Genomic DNA, 9,247 nt, shown 5'->3' on the forward strand with positions numbered 1-9,247 from the left:
GGGTAACACCCCAGTGATTTTGTGTATTTCTGGGATGCATTGCATTATTTTAACCTACTTGTGAAACCACTTATATCACATTCTCACCTCCTAGAAATACTATACTCAAATTATAGTAAATGAGACATGCAATATTTTGAATTTCGAGTGGCGGATTACCAGTGTATCTAATTCACTAATGAGCTTGATGAAAAACACAAGCACGTAATGACATACATGAAAAGGGTGAGTCTCACTTGTAGAGCAGCAGTGAGTTTAAACCAATTAGTGTAAATGGAGGTGGCAGGATGGTAACCCCTCAGCAGGAGGTGGGAGAAAGTGTCTGCTGCCCTGCAAGGACAGATACGATGGCCTACATCATCATCAATTATTCCTGGCATCTCAGCTTACCCAGGGGCAGGGAGGGGTGTACGGGACAATGCCAGGGTGCACTTGAGAGCTGGAGCCTCGGTCTCCCTGTGGGTCCGAGGAGGAGGAGAGGGTGGGAGTGTGTGACAGGGTTGGGGTGTGTATACAGTATCAACCATCCAACCCAAGAGACTGCCTGGTAAGGAAATCCCTGGAATCCCACTCTCGCTCCAGCCGCCCAGCCGTGGGGGCAGGCAGGTCACTTTACAGCTCATCACCAAATTAGAAAGGCTGTGGGTCAGCCCGAGCAGCAGCCAGACCACAGAGAGATAGAAATAGACCGGAGTGCGACCACGCTCCTCTCTCATCATGGAGAGGTAGATGACTGCGCTGTAGACTGTGGAGAGCAAAACTCCAGGGAGGATCACTGGAGAGGGCTTTGAAGTCCCACGAGACTGACTGTAAAGTAATGAATACATAGTATGGACACAACAAGCTGCTGATGAGCAGGGGGAATTTGCTTTACTAAAATACATGGCATTCAAGCAACCTAAGATATATGCTACACACCAAGATCCAATGACACAGTGCATGCAATAAAGTCTACTTCTCTAGAGGGTGTGAGTTTAACTAGTTCCATACTTGACAATTTGGGCTAATTATAAACAATGATTTTATTCAGTATAAAAATTGTGTATATTTATTTTATTTTATTTTATTTTTTTCCAAGAAAAAAAAAATCTAAAAACTTTCTTAAAGCAATGGCTTTATGTTTTGGTAATGATTCTTTCTTGCAGATAAGTCTGATGGCTCATATTTGCAAGCTAAATATGAAGCTCCCGACAGCCGCTGCTAGCTAAGTTCAGGAACTAGCTAGATTGACTCCATCCAAATTGTTATTAATACACTCCTTAATTTATACAGATTTAAAAAGAATAGACACTGTTTTAATTACTGACCTTTAGAGGTGCTGGTAGGCAGATTTTCTTACTTTTGTTTACATTTTGAACTGTTTCCAGTCTTTGTGCTAAGCTAAGCTAACCTTGGCTGTCACTCTTCTCATCTAGCACTCAGCGAGAATGCGAATACGCATATTTCCCGAAAAAGGCCACACTATGGTGAAGAAATTTTAAAAGATTCAATAATGTTTTTATGAATGCAAAATAAACATGTGGATAAGGGGAAGAATGTGGTAAGTTATAGTGAGTTACACTGGTGTACTGAGATTCAGATTCAGGCATCGTTCATGTTACTACCAGCATATTTATTTTTTGTTGTACCTACTGGCCTTCAACCCACTGAACCATCTCATTCATAAGTGAGCAGTTTCCTACATCTCCCTGAATCCCTTTTGATGAAGTGGTATGACCGTCTTTTACTTTAGGCAAGGATGAACAGATTTGCAAATACAAATAAACAATATGTTTGTGACTGCACTGAATTCTGGTTAACAGAGGCTATTCAAATGATTTTAAGAATGTGTATTTTATAGATGTCGGTACATTATGACAGCTCCACAAATGTTATCATAAACTGTTGATGTTTTTGATAAAGCAATCTTCCAGCAAGTTCCAGTGGTATACGTTGATATGGTGTCTTCTGTGTTACCACATTACCCATTAGTGGCATTCTACCACCACCTGGACACAAACATTAATGAGTACGTGCAACTTTACATCTGCCTGAACTTCATACATGTCAGTGGATGCGTTTGCAAGTTATGAGAACATAAGGAGAAGATAATATGTGTGGGAGTGTGTGTTGAATGTGCAGGTATCATAAAATGTGGTGATGATGAGTCCTCCCCAGCTCGTGTTTTCCTTGGGCATCTTTGCAGGTGTGACTGGAGAGATCTCAGGGAGGGCGAGGAGTGACCGGCCTGTCTGTCACTTTGAGACACAGAACAAAACACAACTTTAATGAATCAGCGTGGAGCAGGAAGGAGAGAGTCTGATGCACGGGCACTATCAGCACCACAGAACCATCCTCCCTTTGGAACAGTGAAGGAGGGGAGGCAGACAGTGTCTAAAGTTAATGCTCTTATCAGTTCTTTTTGAAACTCCTCTACGGTGATGAAGCTGTTTCTCATGGTCATGTCCACTGGGAGCAGTGGGCAGGGGAAATGATTATCTGGGACTCCTAATGTTAAACTCAGGAGTAAGCATTTTCAAAAGGTTATCCAAGGTACCAATTACACTGTCTTTTATACTAATACACTGAATGCCCATACACATGTATGTGATGAAAAAATGTGTCTCAATATTACACGAAAGCTTGTCCATTTGCTTCTAATATGTTATTTAAAGGAACAGTTCACCCAAAAAGGACAAATCAATGATTATCTACTGCGGAAAGTCTGGTTTAGTTTTGTAGTCCATAAAACATTTCAGCACGGAAGCAATTCTCCTAAACAACTGAGGTAGATGGAGAATTGTTTTAAAACTTATTAAAATAACTGAAAGAAACACCATAAGATGGCTCCATGCCAAAGAAACTGGCATAAAACAAGTCAGATGATCCTAAATAAATTTGAAAATACATTTACATCCTCAATGCACAGTCTAGCTTGTGCAACCACTTCAGACAGGGTGCTGGTAACAATTTTAGCTTAGCATCCATGGTGAAGATTTTGCCTTGAAGAAGGGTGTAAATAACACCTATTCAAATCAGTTTCAAATACACAGACTGCTCAGGACCTGGAAAAGGCCAGATGAGCTTTATGAATGATGTTTCTTTATTTGGTTGTTTTGGACAATGCTGCAACACTGTTTTGCTGCGAAGCTCCAGAAATGTTTTGTGAATTATCATCAGTACAGAGTTGAGTTGATAATGTCTTCATTTTCAGGGGAACTTCTCCTTAAACTGTATAGGCTAACATTGATTGTAGAATTTTAACTTTGGTTAATGGCCCCGAGGTATGATTAAAGGTTTCCTATGGTTGATGACAGACTTTTTTTTAAAATTCTCATGAAAACATCAGCCTCCTTGTTGGATTTCTGCTTACAGCTACTTTTTCGCTTTTACTCGTTGAAAAGACGTTGAAGTCTCAACAAATGGATGGCAAAATTCCTGGAAATCCACCCCCACTGCTAGTCAAATTCAAATATAAGTATATTTAAGTATATTATTTCACTTGACGACTGCTCTAAACATGTTACACAACAAAAGTAGCTACTTTATGTTCTTCGAATGGTGTGACAACAATGCTAACAGTGGGAGTCAATTTTGGAATAATGCATGACTCGCTAAAATGAGAAGGTGGCCCTGCTCTCATCATACTGCCAAAAGCAAAAGTATGGAGCTGAAGATAGGAGGTGATTAGCTTAGCAATGCACAAAAAACAGAAGCATCTTGGCTTGTACACAGTTGATTTAAAACTTAATTAGATGATTGAAAAAATAATCTTGCTTATTATATCGGTATAAGAATTACTGAGAGATTCAGGCTAGCTTTAACCCAGCTTCCTGGTTTTAAAGACGTTTGAAGTTGTGCGAATTACCGCCAGATTACAGTCAGATTTAGTGCACAGACATGAGGACAGGATCAGTCCTCTCACTGAACTCATGACAAGAGAGCAAATAAGAGCTTTTCTTAAAATAATAAACTTATAAATATTCAAAAGTTCTTCCAGTCACCAGGCAGGTGTTGGTGTTCAGCTAGCCTGTCTTTATTTATTTTTGGTCCTAAAGTTGATTGAGAAAAGGGTTTACTCATTATTGAAGAAAATGTTTGGTAATGGTAACATGTACATCTTTGTACCACTGAAACACTAAAGAAACAAAAAGATAAAGACGGTCTTAAAATGCCATTGGGTTGGACAGAACCCAGATCAGTGAGTCGAGACATGCCATGCCTCCTCTTCCAGCATACGCCTCGACATACGCTAATGACCACTCTTCACGTTGCCCCTGCTACTTCATTTGTCATTCGGGGATAACATTCAGGGCAAAGGTTACTTTGTGAAGGCTAATTACTAAGCTGGGTATATATACATTGGTCTCTGTGCATGTGTGTATACCGTAGTTTGGCTTTTGACAGCGACACTCCTGTTATAGAACCGTCTGAAAATGTTAAATTTGTTTTGGAGAGACACAGCAGACGCACAGCTCTCCACAGCTTTATTTATAGGGAACGTTGATGTGTACTGAATGCAGGCTTACAGTATACCCACACCGTGCCATTCAAACAGGCAGTATGTGTGGACTTTCAAATACAGGCCATATATACAAGAGAGCTGCGTTGCTGACACGCCTACACCCCCCCACCACACACACACACACACAAAACATACCATGCGAGCCGTCTCTCATCGGATCAGTGACCAACAAATAAACACAGGCAGGCATAACGTTGACCTCCAGAAGAAAAACTAGCAGATACACACTGCGTGCAGAATGTGTATGTGCGCATGTTTGTGATTCATTCAGACGCCGCTCATCCAAACTACCCAGAGGTTTTATTGGCTAAACAGAAGAGACAGAATCAATCAGAGGGGCATCGACAGCAGCCCGAGGGCGAGCCCAGCATGTAGTCCTTCGGTATCACATGACAAGACTGTCTCTGCAGCTCAGCCTGCGTGTGTGTATTCTTACTACGTGCATGTTTATGGACAGGGCCATCGACAGCACTTGCAATCTGTGCCAGTGACATGCTCAGCTCAGGCCCAGACAGTTCCTTACCGCTGCAGCCAGATGTTCTGGCTGCACAGTGGGAAGCTATCATGGCACTAGAAGCTACTTTGATTTATGTGATGTGACTCACACTGATAACACCAGAGCCCCAGAGCAGACACATTCAGAAGGAAACTGTCAAGTTGGTGTTTATACTGATGCGCTCTCTGCTCTCTGCTAGTGTTTGGGAAACCCTTTAGGAAGTGTAATGAAGTAGTCTGTTATTTCCCGTGCAGAGGCTTGTTAAGCTAACTGCCTCCATCAAGATCAAGGTTTGATCCAGGTGGAGCTTTTAAATGTTAATGCTGATGTTTCAAATTCAGCCATCAAAGGCTGATGTTTGCCATCTGATTTTTTTGTTTTGTTCTGTTTTGTTTTATTACATTTAATGAGACATCGGCACCAATTTTATAATAACTAAGTAGACAAGCTTTTTCATTTTCCCTTTCCTTCTGTGTGTTTTTTAAATTTTTTTAATTTTTATATGTTTTAATGCATATTAATCTTTAACGTTAACAAAAGGCCAAAGTCAGCACCAACAGATGCTCTTCTCTCCCACAGAAATCACACTGTGTCACAGAGTCGCACATTAGCAGAATGTATGCCTAGCAGACAGTTTGGCGTGAAATGCTGTCGTGATGATAGCAGTGCTGGGTCAGACATGTGTGAGCTGACCAATCAGAGGAGGCTGGGAATTTAGGAGGCACTGGACAGTATGAGAAATATTAAAACACGTAAAACCGATTTGTGTAGTAACCCAAAATGAAACTATGCACCTGAAAATGAGCAATGTATGTCTCCTTTAAATAATTCTTATATAATGGAAACACATCCCTCAAGACTATCCTGTTCCCATTCAGCCTGGTTTCCAGGCTTAACTTCACTTAAGGCTTAACCACTTCGACAATAAATCATGCAGTTCCTAAGTACTGATCAGAAACAGGAATGAAGTCATACTGCAGCACAAATCTAATTCATCACAATTTGACAGAGCTGCAGTTATTGCCAACCTGCAAATGCAGTGCAAAGACCTTTGTCAATCACTGTTTTGTCATAATCCACATATGTAGTTCCACATGTACTTGAAAAATTGATTTTTGCCCTACACTGTAAACTTTGAAAATTAAATTTACTTTGAAAAAAAAGAAAACAAGTCAGGAAACCGATTACCTCAGAAGTAAAGTAGACTGTTAATTAAAGTGGAACAAGCTGCAATGTTTTGACAACTCTGGTCATTTTGAGGTGATTTCAAATTGTTTTTTGAATGTAAAGTCACTCTCTCAGGTTTTCCAGAGCAGGTTATTTGATCTGTTGTGACAGCCTTGCAGTGACAGTAGAATTTCTTTGGTTTGCTTGATCTCGCTTTGAACTGGCGCAATCTTGGCTCAGTTTCTTAGGCTCATGTCTGACTTTTCATGTCAAGCCCTGCTGCCATGTTCAGTCCCACCTACATAAAGCAACAAAGCGATGCAGCACTGTGGAATTAATTAAGCAATTAATCTACCTGTCATCAGTTCTGATGAATTTAAGTGTAGCTGGTCGTGCAGACAATGATTAAGAGGAAGGAAGTAAGAGGTGCAACAACGCAGTCATAATTCCTGCAAGTCCAAAGGCAGAGCACCAGACACATTTTGTTTGTTTCCAAACATCAGAGTTTGTTGTGTTGGTCTTGATAGCAGACTGCTATTGTCCCCATCAGTGTGGTTTGGCATGCACTCACAAACAAATACTGTCCCTTTGTTGTGTGCCGTCATCAGACTTCAGCTCAATTAATCTCTGTGTAGCTTCAAGATAAGACGGCTTCCTGTGTGGCCGACTAAATGATTTAGGGTTTGAGGTTGCTGATCATAATTGCTCTCTCTGCGTCGCCTGGGGATCGGAACCACAAACTATGACATTGTTGTACATCCTTGTTATTGCGAGCCACAGGCACTGGTGTTCTGCGTAAGGCTGTGGTCGACTGGACCGGTCGAGAAAGGCCAAACCTTAACCGCAGCTCTATATATGCAGTTCCTTTTCAAACGCCCACGTCTCCTCAAGATAAAGGTCGCTGCTGCAGCAGCCATGTGGATTGAGTTTGGACCATTCCTGCGGGTATCCTGTTCTTATCAGGGGTCAGATAAGCTCATTTCACAGCCCCTCACCTCTGCCGGGCTACCAACAGGAACCTGCTCTGACAACAGCTGACATCATCAAACTTTTCCTCAATGTTTGTGGTTGAAAAGGGAGGTAACTTGTTGACTGAAACTTTCTGGGAGCTACAGTTGTAGCAAAATCAAATATGTCATCTTTAGATCCTTGGAACAAACAGGTCAACCTTGACATTCCTGATGGGGAGTGTTGAGACTGCAGGCTCTGTCACCGTCCAGCTTCAAGATTCAAATGTGCCTTTAGTGTCTGTAGCCTAGGTAAATTTCAGTGGCAGATGTCAGGAAAAGCATAGAACTTCATCTCAACACCCTTGTTCCTAGGTTGTTTTTATGGGCCTTCCATTAGGCTTAGTACACGGCTTCAGTGGATTCTTTGAGCTAATCGTCTTGAACTTGGGACGCCAGATGAGGGAGAGAGCACCGACATCCAGTTCGGAGACTCACCTTGGCTTACCGGTCTAAGGGCCCCTTTTCCTAACGTCAAGTCTCCTGAGGACCCCCTCCCAGCCACTGCACCCCATCCCGGCCCTGCAGGCATCTCAGGCTGACAGTTCTTGAGCCAGACACCAGCAGTACAACAGAGCAGTCATAATTGGCCCCTATTCATTTCTCAGGGATAATCCTCGCCTAGGTTGAGCCTTTTCTGTTCCTAGCCTCATTTTCTTGCTAATGTTTACACAAGGTATGTATCGGTTTCTCCTCCTCCTGAGGCTTTTGCTCCGGCTGTATACCCCGCATGTGTGTTTTAACGCGTGTCTGAGCGCTCTTCTCCTCCAGCGTGGCTGCTAGAGCTCAAGACGCGAAGTCACAAAGGCCTCGTGAATGTCTGACTCACAGACAACTGTCAGCGTTCAATAGGCTGGATTAAGACGGAGCGCAGAACTGAGCGCACCCTGACATGTTGACATGTTCTACTAAGTGCATTTCAAGGTGGATTTAGCTTGTTTGCTCCATTGTGGAGGGACAGAGGAGACACAATTGCTAAATGGGACCGACTATTCTTGAGATGGGTGAACTTTACTCCCGCTGTCTGGGCCAGGACTGACACCAGCTTCTCTCTCAGGGTGAGTGAGGCTGCTGTGGATCCTGAGGAGGTTCAGGGGTTTCAGAGAGCTCCGTCCTTAACCAAACAAACACAGTGGAATTTCTGCCATTGTTGGTGCAGAGGGTTGAGTGACAGGGCTGCATAGCAGAGGTGCCTGTCAGCAGAAACAACTCCAGGTCAAAGTGTGACCACCCCTTACGCCACTCAATATTCAGATTGAGCCATGTAGCATATTTCAAGATAAACCTGTACAAGACCACAGAGATGCATATTTACAGCGACACCATCAGTTGTTCCCTGGATTCTTTTCTTTGAATAATACTGTGAAAATGACAGGGACAATTTAACAATACCATTTCATTTTCTTATAATAATAATTCAATATTTTGAGAATTACTGAACAAATGAACTAATTGAAAGAATATATTTAATTTGATTATGTTAAGTTGGGACGGAGCAAAGCTAGCTGTTCTCGCATTTGTAGTCTTTATGCTAAGCTAAACTAAACTAAGCTAACCGGCTGCAGGTTGACGCTTCATAGTTAGCGTCCAGGTGTTGTTCTTCTTATCCAATTCTTGGCAATAAAGTTAATGAACATATTTTTAAAATACTGACTATACTTTAAAAAAAGTCTTCTTTGTAAAATTAAAAAATAAATAAATAAATAAAGATTATTTTTGAGGCTCATTCCTAGCTCTGGCGCTTTGGGGTGGCGACCTTCCTGACCTACCATCCCAAAGTGTCAGTATTTGATGAGTTTGGATTGAGCCTCAAAAATATATTTGTTACATTTCTATTTTAGATATATCTGTTTTTTTTTTTCCAAATTCCTGCATGTCACATTTTTCTTTCCGCAACACAACTATTGGTTCCATCCTCTCTTATGTTTTGTTTTTACAAATGAGCAGAACTCAGTGGAAACTGAGAAAGGAACAGAAATGTACTGTATGCCTACTGTGGATTTGCACAAATTAATACACATTGGGTGAACACTATAAAATGAAACCACACAGTTATTCATGTGAAACAGAACA

The sequence above is a fragment of the Acanthopagrus latus genome, chromosome 5, assembly GCF_904848185.1.
Source record: "Acanthopagrus latus isolate v.2019 chromosome 5, fAcaLat1.1, whole genome shotgun sequence".
Lineage (NCBI taxonomy): Eukaryota > Metazoa > Chordata > Actinopteri > Spariformes > Sparidae > Acanthopagrus > Acanthopagrus latus.